The sequence below is a fragment of the Urocampus carinirostris genome, chromosome 14 (genome assembly GCF_059441175.1).
Source record: "Urocampus carinirostris isolate Australia breed hairy pipefish chromosome 14, RoL_Ucar_1.0, whole genome shotgun sequence".
In the NCBI taxonomy this organism is placed as follows: domain Eukaryota; kingdom Metazoa; phylum Chordata; class Actinopteri; order Syngnathiformes; family Syngnathidae; genus Urocampus; species Urocampus carinirostris.
The window spans coordinates 10,202,410-10,219,669 of NC_142362.1; the positions used below are offsets into that span (position 1 = coordinate 10,202,410).

Here is a 17,260-nt window from a genome sequence, read left to right on the forward strand (position 1 = left end):
CCCCGAGTTAAAATAAGTTTGACACCCCTGTTTCAGATGATCTTTCACAAGTTGCTTCAGTGCTATATCTTTTATGTTGAAGGTTTGTATAAGTAAGTGTAATGCTCTTATAAGAAACCTGCATTGTTTTGTACAAAAATGAAACATTTCTGAAAATAATATGCTCGATGAAAATAAATAAAGCTCAGTTTAACTTACTTTTGGAAGAGGTCCTCCTCCCTGGTAAAAATTGGCAGAAAAAAAGCGTTCCGACCATTTTCTCAACCGCATCAAGCTTTCTTATTCCACTTCTGTTTCAAAAGAAAGGGCTCGCCTCTTCTTTACACTGTACACCAACCATATTAAATGGATGCACGAGGTATCGAACAATAAAAACATCAAGTGCTAGGGATACAGTACGCGTAGTTATGTTTACATGAACCAGGAAGTAGAAGCCTGATTACTTTTTTGGAGTGGATGCTGGGTGACCTCTCACAGCGCCATGCGGCGGAAAGAAGCACTAGAGTACTGTCGTCTAATCGGGAAAAGGTGTACACAATATAAAATCCAACTTACAGCAACGTCCAGATAATTTTCAACATCTCGAAAAAAATGTTCGTATGTACCTTTGTTCGTAACTCGAATGTTCGTAAGTAAGGGGGAGCGTCTGTACCAGGTTGCAACTATTAGAAGTAAAGTCAAAATTGGCTCAGTCAACCCCAAAACACAACGGCAGTTAGAAATCAAATTTCCTAGAAAAAACACAATGACCCATCAAATGGTGAGCTATTTCCAGGACCTTTCCACTACTCATGTGTTCTTAGGAGGCTAACTGGTGATAATGGGTTCATTATGTAAATTTTTTTCCCCTCAAAATTAAAATGACAAAAAAGATTGGATTTCTCTATTGCATGTTTTTAATTTGATCAAAGCAATTGAACCTACTATAATTCATGAATATTTTGCATCATTTTCAACAGGAACTCAGTCATTTTGATAGTAAGCTAATATAGCTAATACACTATAAACACATACTGCATGTATTGCATTAATTTAAACGGCTCGCTGCTCTAAAAACATTTTTTTTTGGTCCAATATGGATCTTTCAACATTTTGAGTTACCGACCCCCAAAACACAAACAGAATGCTGATGTGATGCACGCAAAGTCAGATCAATCCCACACGAAATAAGCCATATTGCTCTATAAACCAGGCCTCTACTCTCTGCAGAGAGCTCTAATATAAGGAATAGGGAAAAAAGGCTGGTACGCACATGCATGCTCATGTGTAGTTAGCGTTGGTATTACTCATTTGACACACAAATTCCCGTACAACAAAAATATGAGTATCCTTTTAGTCTTAGTGACTATTGGCAGTTATTGTGTCAAAACACAACCACTCAAACATTATTGCAGGCAATGAAACATTTCAGGCTTATTTGACTAATGGCGCTACGTGTCGTTACAAAGAATAACGACGGTGTAAAACGGCCAAAACCATTCTCGTTCGCTCAGTCCGCTGATTTGTGAACGAGGCTCTCGACGGATTGTAAAACCTTTTTACATTAGTAGCGACGTAGGGAATTCGTATAAATTATTTTATACTGTACTCTCGATAAATTTGTTTACTAGGCCATGTTTTTCCATTACCGTGCTGCCCCTTTGATCATCGGGTGGACACTATCGGAATGGGCAAATGGATGGAGTTGTTTACAACGGTGGGATTAGTTTGAGTCGTATATCAACTGCCTTGTGAAGAAATGCGCACGTTATAAATATTGCAGCCGGTCTGCTGATGTTGAAACCTTGCGGAGGAATGGAATATGTTTATTGTGCTCTTGTATCTGGAGTGTTAGCTTTTTATTGATTTTAAGATAGGAACGTGGAGAGAAATCATGCTTTCAAGAGAAAACGGACTAAAATGTGGGGCAAAAAAGTCAACATAAATAAATACAGTGAAAAAAAAATCTTCAATGGGAAATTGTGTATTATTTAGCGCCTCCTAGTGGTAAAAAAGAACTTCATTCAATACAACAATATTGATTTGACTAAAAAGCAAAAATACTATCGTATAAGGGCAGCACGGCGGCGCAGTGGTTAGCGCGTGTGCGGCACAGTTCTAAGGTCTTGGGAACCTCCTGTGTGAGTTCAAATCCAGCTACCGGACTTCCTGTGCGGAGTTTGTATGTTCTCCCCATGCTTGCGTGGGTTTCCTCCGAGCACTCTGGTTTCCTCCCACATTCCAAAGACATGCAATTCAGGTGGATTGGCTGGTCCAAATTGTCCCTAGGTGTGAATGAGTGAGTTGTCTGTCCCTGTGTGCCCTGCGATTGGCTGGCAACCAGTTCAGGGGGTCCCCTGCCCACTGCCCGATGATTGCTGGGATGGGCTCCAGCACCCCCGCGACCCTACTGAGGATAAGCGGTGCAGCTAATGAGATGAGATGAGACTATCGTATAAAGTTGGGTTTAATAAAGAGTTGTAAGTCGAGATATTTGTATTAGTTTTAGATTACATTGTTGACCATCTTGCTTCTTACGGTTACCTTTTGAGTTTTTCCTTGCCGTCATGTAGGTTTTAGATCAGGGGATGGTGTAATAGAAGTCTGTGGTTTGCAATAATCTGTGCAGCCCTTTGAGACTCAGTGATTAATGGCTATACAAATAATCATGACTTGACTTGACAAAGTAGAATAGTGCAGTTTGGTCACTTCATGCCTCCGTAGTTTGTATTGTTTTATGCGCTTTGTGGGACTCATTTTCAGGTGCAATACTCAATATAGCGAGATCTAGTGATCAAACATTACACATTGTCCCTTGGATTGATTTAATTTTAACAATTTAATCTTGTTTTGTAAACAATTTGATTGACTTCAATTTAAGTTAATACCAGTTCAACCAATTTTATCATAGTTAATATATCATAGTTGGTCTTAATTTTATTGTTAAACAAAAGGGAACATGTTTTTAATGTTCTGTTCCTAACAAATTGACAAATTCCTGTTATACCTACTCAAATAGAAAATGGAGGTTTGACATTGAAGGTTGTCACTAGCACTGAATGTGTTAAAATATAATTCACAATTAAACAAAAAAAAAAAAAAAATCAAATGTTAAGGAATAATTTCCGTGCCCTACTTTGCAAATATACATTAAAAACAATGGTAGAAAGAGAAATATGATCCTAAAGATGTCATGAGAATGAAATTTGATCTACAAATTAAAAAAAAAAAATAGGACAGTCTTTAGGTACATGTATATCTATTTGTAGGTTAAAACATATCAGAATTATATAAAAAGGAGGCTGAAGTTTTGTTTTTCTTATTCAATTACAAAAAGAAGTGCTAAACTTAATAAAAAAACAATCATTCTTAAAACAAGCCTTATTTTTTAAGCCATTTTCTCTTTTTACCAGAAAAAAAAACACGTTTGTTATTGTCAGACATTTTCCCTAATATAAGTATAAGGACTCTCTTTTGACAGTTTTTCTTAATATAATACTATAATAAAATGTAGTACTTAAATCCAATATTTATTTATATTATAAAATACATGGAACTATATTTTAAAATCAGCTTACTGCAAGTGAAAATAGTGAAAGGAGGTAAATGATAAATAGGTACGTAAACATTAAGACTTTAAACAAGCTACACTATCTGAAGAATGTATGTTATTTTGGGGATATTGCATTTTATTATACAATTTGTAGTAACTTGATAAGGAGTCAATCAATTCCAACTCTGGCTAGTAATTATTCAAATGAGTATATTTCTATATTGAAACGAATTATATATCATAATTTTTATTAAAAATCAGAAAAGACAATTCTGCTCAAGTGAAATATTTCGATGTCATAAAATCTATTGGAAAAATAAAATAAAATTGAATTGATTAAATAAGTCCATTTTGCCAACTGATTATTCTTGCTTTACACCGAGAGTTCCCCCTAAAAGTAGAACAATGACTGAATGAATGGCCTTTACTGTCAGTATACGGTCATAAAACAAAATGGTATCACAATAATAGTAGACACTCAAAATAAAATGAGAAGACATCAATGAATTTTGAACTTAATAAGAGAAGATTTGAGGACTGTACAAAATAACACTCAAGATGCAAAAAATTCAATCTGTTCTCCAGGTCCTCCTCTAAGCCCATTGTTTTTATTAAAGGGATGGTGTGTAATATTTAGTGCCTCCTAGTGGTACAAACATTTTAGTAAAATAGAAACCCAAACATTAATTTAAATATCAGGAAAAAAATACTTGATTATATTACCAATAGTATTTTTTTTTTCATAAAAAGAAGGTTGAATTGTATATCTTTTACATTGTGGAGTCCCAACCGAATGTCGCCGCCATGTTTGTCTCGGTATTAGACAATGCAGTGTCACCTAGTGGCCAACTATTACACTCTAGGGCTTTAAAATGTCAGAAGGTCCAAAAATGGATCTGACCAAAAAGATGTGGACATTAAAAAAAAAACAGCAACGTGATTTCCCGACAGTGAAAATTATGTAAAAAGTGCATAATCGTCATAATAAATAGGGTTCCTTTGCAGGTGTCCAACCGAACTACATTTTTTATTGTAAGCAAGCGTTATAAACGTATCAAATGTTAAGCAAAAAGTAAGCGAATTTTTAGAGAGCCCCCCAGCAAAATGCGTTCCGGTCCCCCCACATTTTCCGCCCTCTCTTTCACGTGTCGTCCGCTAACAATACAACTTCATCAAGAAAGCTGCCAGCATCATTTCGCACAGATAGCATCGCGTCCAATCCCCAAATCCGTTGTGTTTTTTTTTCTACGTTTGTGGGTTCAGACAAAGTTCAGGGCTCAATCCAATCTTGGGGAACGGATTGCCACCGCAGCCTTCTTCTAAACCTGACCCACTTTTTTGCTATTGCCGTTCGCCGCTTTCAATAGCTGGATTAAGTCCATCTGCGGTGCGTATGTATGCGCAGCGTTGGGGAGGGTTTACTTTAAATATGTAATCCAATGCAGTTACTAGTTACCTGGTGAAAAATCAGTAACGTAATCCGGTTTACCTTAATATTGCAGTAATTGTAACTTGATTATTTTCAATTTTTCTAATACCAAATATGCTTTTAAAAGACAAAATAAACATAATATAAAAACGATGACTTAATTGTGTTTAAAGTAAATGAACAATGCAGCGTTGACAATTAAAGGAAACCAAGTTGAGGGAGTTGCTTGCAGTCTTACAAAAAAGCGCTTACATTTTAATAGTCGAAGTTTATTGGGGCAAAAAAAAACAAAACTCTTTCACAGGGCAGACAAGCAATGTTCTGTGTTAGTTCACATTAAGATGACATTAAAGGGTCAATGTTTAATATTGAGTGCCTCTTAGTATTTAAAAAAACTCCATTCAGTTAAAAACGCATTTTAAAAAATTAGAAAAAATACACGAACTATCATACCATTGCTAATTTATATAAAAAAAATATAAATCGAGAAATACAGAATCCATACCAGCCGCTTCCAGGTATGTCTGACATCTTGCTGCTATGTTTTGCACATTTAGCACTTGTTTTCCTGCGCATTAGACAATACAGTGCCATCGACACATACCACATACCATTAAGAACCCAATATTTTTTTAAACAAATAGTTTTCACCTTCATCCAACAAACTCTGAGATGTCTTGTGTCCAATTTTACTTGTTTGAAGTAGAAATGCCAAACCTCCCGACAATGTTCTGATTTACTTGTCTTAATAAAATATTATCACAATACTACAATATTCATACAGTAATTTTGAACACCAATTAACTGCAGAATGTTGACTGCACTTTGTTTACTGTTCACCTTGCACAATGTTGACTATTTTTTTTTTGCACTATGTTGACTATTTTTGCACCAAATGTATATTGCACAAACCCTTACGATACCAACTGTATGTAACATCCTACATGCCGTCATTTCTTTGTGTAAATTATAACTATAACCTGATCCTCCTTGTTTTATAACCTTTTCTCTGTTCCTCATCTTCTTGGTTTCTTTACCTCACTGTGAATGTGTGAAACTGGAGTGTCATGCCCAATTTAGTTGTCACAATATGTTAACCCATTTTGTAACAATGACAATAAAGGTATATTCTATTCTATTCTAATACAAAAATAACACAATCTATTTGATTTACTAAATGTCACTGCACGCATCACTAGTGAGCAACTGCACTGCCCTCATTAAACTGCAGGCTCACGGCGATTCAACCAAATGAGTGCTACATTGCATGAGAACTAAAATACAGACAAAGAGAAGGGCTTTTCCCTGGAACACGGTGTATGAGTTGGAGTCTGTACAATACGCGCATCATTACTACCACGTGCATGCTCTATCCCTCTATGTTTTCAAAATATCCGGCATTGAAACAATGACAAATAAAAATTGTCTGTAAATATAGTTTTAAATACAATTGTAACCATGCAAAGCAATCCTGGTTTTAACTAAATATACCCGAAATTTCATTACATCTTTTTTTTCTGTAACTGTACTCTAATTACACCGTTCCATAGATGCCGTTACTCCCCAACCTTGCTTTTGCGCTAACGCGCCGCACAAGAGTCTACCCGCACGACTAACAAGCTTGGCGGTTTCATTCTAACAGACTGAGGCACCTACTGCTAGTTAAAGCCTTTTGTGCCCTGGGGTCATTTGCTGCATCCATTCGCTGCCGACGCTCATATGAGAGGCTGAGGAAAAGTCCACTAGCTTGCCCAAAAATTCCATTTTCCTTTGCAAAGCTCTCAACAACTTGAATGCATTTAAATAGACTTATTAATAAATAAAAACACGGGAGAATGTTAACCCTTTTTTTGCATGACCTCAACCAGATGACACCTCAATAAATGTTGATTTTTATTTTACGTAGACAGCTATGAGGCAGATAGAAAAGCCGCAGGAAGAATTATATCTGCGAATACAATTGACTTTTGTCGCTGCCAAAGGAAAATTGAAATACAAATATTTTTTAGTTTCTCCAACATTGTGATTATTGGAGAGTCTTCAACTCTTTAAAGCCAAGAGCTACTTTTTGTTAGTAATTAGCATAAAGGGTACGCAGTGTGTAATGCCTTTTAAAATTACAATTTAACATGTTATTGTTGGAAGTAAGGTCAAATAGACTCAGTCAACCACCCCAAAAAAAAAAATTACAATGACCCAGCTCTGGTGAGCTATCTTCAGAACAGATCCGTGGGTACTTCAGCTGTCCTTAGGAGCCACCATGTTGGAGACCTTTGCAGACAGGGCCGCGGAGGGTGCTGAGCCCATCCCAGCTAGCTTCGGGCAGTGGGCAGGGGACACCCTGAACTGGTTGCCAGCCAGTCGCAAGGCAGAGCAGACAACTCACTCGCTCATTCACACCTTGGGACAATTTGGACCGGTCAATTAACCCGACATGCATGTTTTTGGAATGTGAGAGCAAAACGGAGTGCCCAGAGGAAACCCACGCAAGCACGCTGAGAACATTCAAACTCCACACAGGAGGGTTTGATCCCATGACCGCAGAACTGTGCCACACACGCGCCAACCACTACCCTGCCCGCAGATTTTTAAATCTATTTTAATGTATTTCTAATGGACAATTCAATCATACAAATGCAAAATTTGTAGCTGAGCATAATAATAATATTTAGCCATTAAAAATGTGTAACCTCCCTGGATTGGTTCTTTTAACTCTTTAAAACACACACACACATTATATATATATATATATATATATATATATATATATAAACAAACTTTAAAATATTACATTCTACACCCCCTCAAGAAAAACAAATCCATTGCAAGATAATGTTATTTTTTTATGTTCTTACATTCTTCTAATCTTAATTACTTTACGGTGTTTTTAATTGTTTTTCTTGTAGGATCGTTTCAGATAATATTTTTGATTTTAAAACATTTTAATACAGTCCTATATTTTTGAAGGTCACAAAAAAAAAAACCACTCAAAATAAAATGTGCACAATGATCTTATGACGGCCTAAATACATTTATCTATTTTCAAACAATTTTTTTCTAATAACGGAAACAATAATACTAATAAGCATGACAACCGTAATGAAATGAAATAGAATGTAAAATGACAAAGAAAAAACAGGATCATTTTGCCAAGATATTTCTGCCTATTTTACACAGTATTTACTTTCACCTATTTTGTGGGAAAGATCTTTCCAAATAATATTTCTAAATTCAAAATATACCAAAAAAAATAGTACAGTACTATTTCTCGAAATTCTGGCAAAAAACAATATATATTTAAATAAAATTTGCAAAATGTCATTGTATTTGTACTCATCTATATTTAATTTGTAAAAATGTTTTTCCGGTAGACATATGTAAAAAAATGTGATATTTAAAAGAAGTTATGAATCATCATTTCATTTATATATCCAAAAAATATTTTATGAGGAAATTATCATTTTTATTAGAAATATTGCTATAACAAGATAATAATTTATTATTTGACCCTTTATTATTTTCATATCTATTAATAAAATTATTCAAAAAAACACTCTTGGTAAATATATACATGTCAAACAAGAATATATATTTATTCAATTCATAACATTTTATATTGGAAAAAATATTATTATTAATTTTAAAATATAAAATAATATGTATACTCATATAAAATACGTAGAATTGTTTTGCATGTTTTTATTGACTTAAATCATATAATGGTATAAATAAGTTAAATTCTGTACATTTTATTATTTTTCTATCAAAATAAAAATTACGCTTATGCCTCCTATTTCTTATTTTAAAACAAAATGAGAAACATTACTGTAATAATTATTGTTATCATTTAATTGATAACACCGCTGAAAATAAGATTTTCCTCTTGAATCCTTTAATTGACAGCAACTTTGCGAATATGATTGTTTTTTTTCTCCTTTAAAAGGATTTTTATCTGTAAAGTTAAACAATTAAAACTTTAAAATGGGCAGACAGGTCTCCAAGCAAGTAATATTAGTCATTTTGAGGATTGTTGGAAGCATAATTTCTCATATTTTACTCGAGAAATAAATCATTATACCATAGTCATTTAATAATTGGGTTGTATAGAAGGGGGAAACCTGCAATGGACAATTTCTATGGGGCGATACAAGCAAGTACTGTAGTAAACAGAGTTTGTCCTCTGTTCTTGAATGAATATGTTATCTTTAAAATGTTCACATTTGTTTGGGTAAAAATAACTAAGCAACTACTCCTGTTCTGTCAAGCCAGAAACATTTGTAATGCAACACGTGAATGGTAGCTAGTAAAGGTTTTATCAGTACCTTGCCCTGCACTCATTTTTTGTAGCTATAGCAAAAAAATGAAAACTAAAAAGCTGCCTTCGGCTGATGCAGTGAGATGCTGTTTCGTTCAGAGTCTACAAATAGAGCTGTACGATCCACTTTTCAGAGGGAAAAAAAATAAAAAATACATCACTTGCTTTTGTCACTGCACTCACCTTGCCGATGTTGAGATTTTGTTTTGCAGCATAACTGGAGAGCCATCGCTCCAAAGCCACATGACATGTTGCGGCATGTAAATATTTAATGTTCAAATAAAAGCCAAAATAGATTCAATACGGGCTTGTGGCACACACCACGGATGAAAAAGTGATGATTGCAATGAGGAGCAAAAGGAAACATATTGCTAGCTTAACCTTAGATTTGATATAGACACCCGGAGCCATGTTTGTGTGCCCGGGGCAGGGTAAAGGTTTTTCCTAGAAGTAAGTGATTGTTTGCAGCGTTCCAGCCATTTTTCCCTTTAATTACGAGGACCATCCATCCATCCATTATCTGCACCACTTATTCTCAGAAGGGTCGCGAGGTTGCTGGAGATCATCTCAGCTGTCCTCGGGCAGTGTGCAGGGGACACACAGACAGACAACTCACTCGCTCATTTACATCTAGGGACAATTCGTACCAAAGAATAAACCTGAAATGCATGTTTTTGGAATGTGGGAGGAAAGTGGAGTGCCACACAAGCATGGGGAGAACATGCAAACTCCACACAGGTCCCATGACCTCAGAAATATGTTGCGGTCGCCCTTACCACTCAGCCGCCGTGCTGCTAATTATGAGGTCAATTTAGTTTGTTATTATTATTAGGGATATTTGATACCACCTTTGTCAGATGGATACAGATACCTACAAAAATTGAGTAGTCATTGACACCCATACTAGATATTTGATACCAGTAGATTTACAGTACAGTAATCCCTCGGTTATCGCGGTTATTGGGGACCAAAACCACCCGCGAAAAGTGAAAATCCGCGAAGTAGCGACGCCCCTTCAAAAATGCTTAAAAACCCCCTTTTTTGGGGGGGGGTAATTATTTTATTATTATTATTTTTTAGAACCGCGAAGCTCTGAACCCGCGAACGAGGAACCGCGAAGAAGCGAGGTCCCACTGTATATAACTTTTAACTTAAGTTACCCTTTTTTTCTTATTTTGTAGTTTGTGGGCATCCATTACTGGTATTGGTACATACTGACACAGATATTTCAAACTATCTGTATTTTGTTTATATCGTTGAGGTTATGTATTGAGTTGGTTTGTGTTTTTCTGTTATAGTGTAACCTTGGATGCTATAATATTGTAGTGGCGGAAATATGTTTCTCTTTGTATCCCAGGTAAGTTAAATTAACAAATAAAATAAAATTAATTTATTTAAAAATAGATTTATAGGTAAACACATTAAAAAATGAACAGATGCAGGAATGATGAATTGTTTCAATTGAAAAATTAAATACGGGTAACTGAATTTTTATGAATGATCAATTGAATTAAAATACTATTTTATTTTTTCGATACACATATACATACTGCCCTAAGATTATATATAATATATATTCGCATTGAATACAATTGTAGATGATAATATCAGCAGAACAAGATATAAACCATTGAGGAACAACTTCAGAGATACGTTTTTATCACTTGACAGCGATGTTATAACTCATTTTTCACTTACATAGACAGTCAAAAAATATTACAACAGTATGGTTGCCTGGACACTGTTGTCTAGCATATATAGGGTTCATATTTTATGTGACACTGCCCTCATTGTATTTTTTTGGGGGGCGCAGTCGTTAATATGTGCTCATCTTTGTAATCACTTTCTTTAATGGTCACAGTATATGATGTAAACAACTCGAAGCAAAACTGCCAATGAGAACTTAAGAAGGGGTGCAGAATTACGGTGCTATTGGCATTCGGCAGCTAAATTTCCCACACAGTTGGCGCTAGGAGTGCGCTGGGCATTAAAATGAAGAAATGGACATGAATTAGTTCATTTTTATGGCTCTTTAAGACTGTGGCTTCAAATTCGGTGGGGATTGTACACAAAAAAATAAAATAAAAAGACTTAAGCTCTTAAATTTGAGCATGCGGCTTTTAAGCAGGTGTGCTCTGTAGTCAGGAATTTACGGTAATAGACCCGACTGGCTGCAACCTTAAACTATATGATCATATCATTTTTCTTTGGAAAAGTTTTCGATTTTTGTTCGGTCAAAAAAGTTTTAGAATAAAATTCGGGCCGCACAATCGATAAACACGAACGCTTCAACGCCACCAAACAACAGCTAACCTCTTCTAATGAGGCCTGCCCATAAATCATTCATCCCTAGACGGCGGCGAACGTACTCACCAAGACATCAATTACCGAACACCAGTAACTCCGCGTTATATTTGCTAGCTATCACAACTAGCGCCGAGACAAATCCCCGTCATCAGTGACGACGACCCCCGAATAACCCCATGTTTTTCACATGCTTTTTAATCAGCGTAGCAGCTGTCTTAACTCCCAATGTGGACTTTCATTTATGACAAGTGCTCATGATATTCTATCTGGGCCACGATGAGCTCCACATATACTTTAATGACTAATTCAGTCCTTTGGCTGATGTTTTAAAATAGAACACACAGGATTGCATGCAGCGGAGAAGATGGAAATCAAGTGTTGCAGCATCTGACAGGACTATCCTTGAGGGCGGGGTAGTAAAAGAATGCAAAACATCAGAAGGTGTCACATGCGTTTGTTTCCAGAGTGAGAGACTGTGCCACGTCGAGACGAGCAGAAGCCGTATAAATGTATGTATGCAGGGTGCTGCTACGCTGGGGAATATTTTTTTTCCCACTGTCTTTGATCACTTTTCAGCTTTGAAGTAACTCTCAGCGAAGGCAGAAATAAGCCAGGCAGAAGTCACGGAAAGTTCACGCCGCAACTGGGGCTGGCGAGAAAAAAAAAATATCGGCGATTTGCATAATTTATTCTCGTAACAATTAAAATACGAAAAAAAGATGAAGAGATCTCTAGGTGCCCAACAAACCCGCCTACTCGCTTGACAAGCTCAATTAAGTACTTCTCACATTTTGTTCTCAATTACAGCTTGAAAAGCGACAACGAGAGCGTCAAGTGACGAATTGATTTTTATTTATATATTTTTGGCGATGGATTTAGAGGGGTCTTTAAAAAGTTTTAAATTATTTTCTCTAAGTATGTGTTAACAATGGCCAAATTAGTTCAAAGAGCCTATATATATATATGTAACCGCGGTGTACGTGTCCCACCAAAGATCCACATTCACGCTGGACTGGATGATGAGGTTTTTATTATTACAGTTTCTGCAAATGGATGAGTCACAACATTAGCTTTTTCTGCTGGGTCTGATCTCTTTGTAGTTCTCTCTGATAAGACTAACAACAAAGCATATCAAAGAGCTTTCTTTTCACTTTACAGAAAATACATTTTAGAATATCACAATACATTTTTACATTTTAACAAGATACTTTTAACAAGAGATCGTATAGTGGATTTTTAACGTTTACAATGAATTCAACATGTTTTTCTTTAGTCTGAATTTTAACCAACATCATCCTTTTTTAATGTATATGAGAAAATAGGAATAAAAACAATAATGAGTATAAAAACGGGTACAATTTACCTGCAAATGGATGAGTCACAACATTAGCTTTTTCTGCTGGGTTTGATCTCTACAAAGGGAATTAATATTTAGTAAAACAGAAACAAAACAAAAATAAACCTAAACAGCTTGACAATATCAATCACATTACTATGCATGGTGAGAGATTTGTCAGCTGGGGTTATAATGTTTAAAATGAACTTCTTTTGTGGAGCACCAAAAGATATGTCTTACCTTTGTAGTTCTCTCTAGTAAGACTAACAACAAACCCCGCCTCCTGGTCACATGTTAGAAGCCAAAACCAAACCCCACCCCATACCAGCAGATGGCACTGTTGGACTCAGCATTGCAGGACATTTACCAAAAACTATACACATATTTCAGCAGGAATTTCAATAAAACAAAAGTTATTATTACACCCGTTACATACACCCCCCTAAAATTCTGCTAAATATGGGAGTGCTACACTAAACAGAAAAAAAAAAAAAATCACATGCCAAAAAGGCAAATACTGATGAAAAAGAGGACACGAAAACTGGTACAGTATTACAAGGAACAAACTGAAGTGCATGTCAGTTCTAAAACTCTCCCAAAAAGGAGTGTGAAAAGAAAGGCGGCGATCAAACTTCTAACTAAGCACAGACTCAAAGATGCCTGTTACATCTCTGAAATATCAAACATTGTTCCTGTAGTTGGAAGTGCTCACATAGGCACAATTCTTGTTTCTTACTCAAGCTTTGTTACTCAAACTGAAAGTGCATCTCTACTGAACTTAAACTAGGAACTAGCAGATATTGCGGACAGAGAATTGTCACCTACCAACTGGTCATTCATCTGACAAATAAGACGACTAGGAGGCCTGATGGACTGGCGGACCCTAAGACCATAACGGTTAGGTTGAGCACAAATAACCTGAGCTTGAAGGTCTGGGACAGTCAAGTCTAAACAGTCAGTATCAGGGGAGTCTGTGTCCGAATGATCAGTGTTCAATGGGGTCTCGTCTGGGAGGACAGTGTGTGGTGGGCCCATACCCAAAGGGATCATGTTTTCAGAGCACTGTGATGGGCTTTCCGTATTGTCACTTGAAGTATGGTCAACATCCTGTTCAGGGATGTGCTGACTTCCTCGACTGGATGTATCGACTGTGAGAGAGTCAGACTGGGCATCAGATCTGCTGTCTAGTGAGTTATCCCCCACCTCTGGATGAACTTGCTCTTCACCTGCCTGTATCACCCAGTTTACTGTACGGACATCACTGTCTTCAACCGCGTCAGGTAAATCAGGGCATACATCACTTCCATGCATAGCAGCGTCACACCCTGAGTGTTCAGATTCGCTGGCCAGATCATCCTCACAGGGCAAGAAGCTAACAGAGAGCAGTAAATTCCTGTGAACTACCTTCTCTTTGCCCGTCAGGCAATCCTTGACTCTATAGACATTGAGATCAGGCTTGACTGCTATGACTTCATACGGGGTCGACTCCCACTTATCTGCAACTTTGCGTTTCCCCGGGACACCTCTGTTGGCGATCAACACCCGGTCTCCCACGACGAGGGGTGATCCTTTGGCCCTACGGTTGTACAGCTTGGCATGGCGAGTCTGTTCTGAGAGTATTCCTCTGTACAATCTGAGCAGCTTCATGTAGATCTTTCTTCAGATGGCTTACAAAGTTAGAGTAGCTGACAACAGCATCATTGGTATTAGCATGTTGAAACATGACATCGACTGGGAGACGAGGGATCCTACCAAACACTAGGTAAAACGGTGCAAACCCTGTTGTCTCATGCTCTGCAGTTATAGCAGAATGTGAGCTGCTGCAGCATTTGTGGCCACTTTGCTTTGGGCTGAGGGGGAAGGGTTCTGATCATATCTCCCAATGTTCGGTTCAATCGTTCTGCGATACCATTTCCCATGGGGTGGTACGGAGTTGTATGGGATTTCTGCACCCCTGCCATCTCTAGAAGCTCTTTGATCAGTTTGCTCTCAAAATTGGCTCCCTGATCAGAGTGGATTCGCTTGCGGTTCTTAAGAAGTCGGACGACTACGGAAGAAAGTTTTCATTTTTTGCCGGCGGTACCTCGACTGTTTTCAGTCGACATCGAATCTCGTTCATGTCTGTTTTCGCGCACCGGCTCGCGACTTTGTGGTCGTGACACGAATTTTGCTGGCGCCCGGCTGGACTGGATTATAACCCACGCCAGTATTTAGACGGCGCCTCAATTTCTTTGCCCAAAAAAAGTCTTTCGCCACTGGATTTTCTTCCATTTTTCTCCTTTTCGACCTTTTTGTAATATGTTGCTGTCAAAGTTCGGTTCATTTTCGCACATTTGCAACCCTTCGAGCATGGACCACCTCCCCGTGAAAATCCAGCTTCAACCGGGTAGGTGCCGTTGAAAAGGGGATCACGACTAATCAGCTGAGCGATGTGTGGAACTACTACATTTTCCAATGTCCTTTTCGAAACAGTTAAAATGGAGAAGGAGCCGTTCGAGAAGGTGTACCAAGTGGGCTCCGTGCTGGGGAGCGGTGGCTTCGGCACCGTCTACGCCGGGAGCAGGCACTCTGACAGGGCACCGGTGGCGATAAAACACGTCGCTAAGGAGCGAGTGGGGTTCGATTAACGGAAGCATGGTCCCCCTCGAGATCCTCCTCCTCAAGAAGGTCAGCTCGTCTTTCCGCGGCGTGATCAAATTGCTGGACTATTACGAGCGCTCCGACGGTTGGCTTCTGGTGATGGAGAGGCCGGAGCTGGTCAAGGATCTTTTCGACTACATCACTGAGAAGGGCGCCCTGGACGAGGACACGGCACGCGCCTTTTTCCGGCAAGTGCTGGATGCGGTGCTCCACTGCTATAGTTGTGGGGTGGTGCACCGGGACATCAAGGATGAAAACCTTCTTGTGGACTTGCGCACCGGGGAACTCAAGCTCATCGACTTTGGATCGGGGGCTGTGCTGAAGGACACCGTGTATACTGACTTTGACGGTACCCGAGTGTATAGCCCACCGGAGTGGATCCGTTTCCACCGGTACCACGGACGTTCGGCCACAGTGTGGTCGCTCGGCGTTCTGCTGTGCGGAGATATCCCCTTCGAGCAGGACGAGGAGATCCTCCGGGGAAGAGTCTATTTCAGGAGGAGGGTGTCAGCCGAATGCCAGTCGTTGATCAAATGGTGCCTGGCTCTTCGACCCTCGGACCGGCCCACGTTGGAGCAAATCTGCGACCACCCATGGATGAGAACGACAGCCGAGGTTCCCTCCTCTAACGGCGAGGAGCCGGCCGGTGGCAAAATCTGCTTGCGGACCATCGCCACCGAGCACAACCTCCAGCAAGGGAAGCCTGTGAGGAGCGGTCCCAAGGACTCTAATGACTTGCGGGGGGATCAGAAGAAGAAGCTGGGCCGCAAGGAGTTAACTGACTCTAGCTCTGCATCCTGCTGCTCCGCGGCCACGAACGTTCGGCTTTACAACTGTTTGCCGTTGCTTCTCTTCAGTTCTCCCCTTGCTTGTGTTCCATTGGTTCTGTTTAGTTGTTTCCTAAAGGGGGAGCATTTTTTGCTGTCGGGCTGGTCTTACCAGAACTGTTTTTCCTCGTCTGACCTTCACTTAAGAACTTGTTTTCGTTAGTAGGCTGGTATATGCACATGGCAAAGCCTTCCTATTAAGATGTGGCTGCTCTCATAGAGCTTCGGAGAGAACTTTTTCTTTTTTAATTATTATTATTCAATGTTTTAAAAATGTTTTCATTTTGGAGTGCCTTGTTTTTGGAACGCTGCTGTTTCTGGGGGCTTTTCATCTCAACCTTTTTTTTTTTTTATAATCAACCTCAGTGACGGAAGACCTACGTCACCAACAAGCCAAGTAGCCCCCAGCTGAGAGGCTGTGAGAGAACGGATTACTTGAAACACACGCGCAACTGTGTATCACCCTTTCAAGCTGCTCATCACTCTATAGCCTGAACAGGTGTTTTTCTGAAACTGGATCCTGTCTTTTTCTGAATGTCTACAACGCGTCAACACACCCTGGTCAAAATTGTATGCAGCTAGCTTCGCTACCCACCGCTGTTCACACGCGTCAAGTCTTCGTTTGGTCAAAATGTATGTTAACGGTCCACGTGGTGAAGTGTCTTCCTTTCAACCAATGGCTGAATTTATCACATACCGCCCATTTCAAGGCAAGAAATTCGAGCCGGTGTGCAGGATAGTTGAGCTGGGAGCGAGAGAGCGTTTTACTTGCAAAGGCGACTGGTCTGGCCACTTTTCCATCAGGTGGCAGCTGTGACAGGACTGCTCCAATCCCATCGAAGGATGCGTCGACAGCCAGAATAAATGGCGCATC

At 38.8% G+C, this 17,260-nt stretch overlaps 1 protein-coding gene and 1 pseudogene across 6 annotated transcripts in view; one reads left to right on the forward strand and one right to left on the reverse strand.

Annotated features, from left to right (window-relative positions):
* epha6 (eph receptor A6) overlaps positions 1-17,260 on the reverse strand; it is a 234,191-nt gene that overhangs the window by 144,906 nt on the left and 72,025 nt on the right. The gene's annotated exons all lie outside the window — the stretch shown is intronic.
* On the forward strand, positions 14,964-16,751 carry LOC148352614 (serine/threonine-protein kinase pim-3-like; annotated as a pseudogene). Its single transcript, XR_015852752.1, has 2 exons — positions 14,964-15,305; positions 15,392-16,751. The product of XR_015852752.1 is annotated as a serine/threonine-protein kinase pim-3-like (transcript).